Source organism: Aquarana catesbeiana, linkage group LG01 (assembly GCF_042186555.1).
Source record: "Aquarana catesbeiana isolate 2022-GZ linkage group LG01, ASM4218655v1, whole genome shotgun sequence".
Taxonomy (NCBI): Eukaryota; Metazoa; Chordata; class Amphibia; order Anura; family Ranidae; genus Aquarana; species Aquarana catesbeiana.
The window spans coordinates 460,433,040-460,434,488 of NC_133324.1; the positions used below are offsets into that span (position 1 = coordinate 460,433,040).

The 1,449-nt window shown below is 40.7% G+C and overlaps 1 pseudogene; it reads left to right on the plus strand.

The window, feature by feature from the left end:
* Nucleotides 1–532: 532 nt before the first annotated feature.
* LOC141124893 (uncharacterized) lies at nt 533–1,235 on the plus strand (annotated as a pseudogene).
* Nucleotides 1,236–1,449: the final 214 nt, after the last annotated feature.

Below are 1,449 nucleotides of genomic sequence, written 5' to 3' on the forward strand. Positions count from 1 at the left end.
TGCACCAGTAGTCAAGCACACTACAATACGGACTTTACTGACAGTAGCCGCCATAAGGAAAATGCAAGTGAAACATTTTGATGTGAAAACCGCCTTTCTAAATGGCGATTTAACAGAAGAAATTTTCTTGGAACAGCCACCAGGATTCAAAGACGAGCAAAGGTCAGAACTAGTATGCAAACTTCGCAAGAGTGTATATGGTCTAAAGCAAGCAGCCAGGGCTTGGAATATAAAAATAAATGAAGTGCTTACACATCAAAACTTTCTAAGGAGTAAAGCAGACCCCTGCTTATACAAAAAGAAATTGGCAAATCGATGGGTCTATATGCTCATTTATGTGGATGATATCCTGATTTGTTTTGAGCAAGAAAGGGATGAAGCAGAAATACTGGAAAAACTAAATCAGCACTTTGACACCAAAGATCTTGGCAACATAAAGAATTACCTCGGTATCCAGATTGAGAGAGAGGAAGATGGCAGCTTTCTTCTGAACCAAAGACACAAAATACAAGAAATAATTGAAACATTTGGAATGGAATACGCCAAACCGGTAAAGTCTCCCATGGAAACCAACTACCTAAAGGAGATGAATTGTCAAGATAACCCATTACCTACTAATACTCAATACAGAAAAACAATAGGGAAATTGCTGTACCTTACTACTGCTACAAGGCCGGACATTGCAGCAACTGTTGGAATCCCATGCAGAAAGGTTTCGATGACAAGTAAAAAGGACTGGAATGCTGTAAAGCGAATCATTCGCTATCTTAAAGGGACTTCGCACTACAAGTTATAGTTACCAGCAAGTGATGAAAGCACCCTAGCAGGATATGTGGATGCTGACTGGGCAGGAGACACCAGTGACAGAAAATCTACCAGTGGCTACTTATTCTTTCTGTCAGGTGGTGCCATCAGTTGGACTAGTAAAAAAGCAACTCTCTGTTACACTGTCGTCTACTCAAGCAGAATATGTCGCTGCAGCGCAGGCAAGCCAAGAAGTTATATGGCTGAGACAGTTATTAACAGACTTGGGTCAATCACAGTTGGGACCAACAGAAATCTATGAGGACAATCAAGGATGCCTTGTACTTGCGCACATGGAAGGAGTTAATTCAAGAACCAAGCACATTGATGTGAAGTTTCACTTTCTTAGGGATCTTCAAGAACAAGGTCTTCTTGAGTTACTTTATTGCCCAACCGAGGATATGACAGCAGATATCCTTACAAAGCCCCTGACCGCTGAAAGACATTCAAGGCATACAAAGAAGATACGTTTAACAGACTAAGCCTTAACTGTTGAGAAAGGGTGTTGGAGATACAACAGATTTCAGCTTAGCCTATTAACTGCAGTTCTCAAACAGGACAATAGATGTCACTAATGCTCAGTGGTATGCTGTGCTGTGCAGTTTTCTATGATATGTTGTATTTCCTGTGTATAGTGTTGTACTT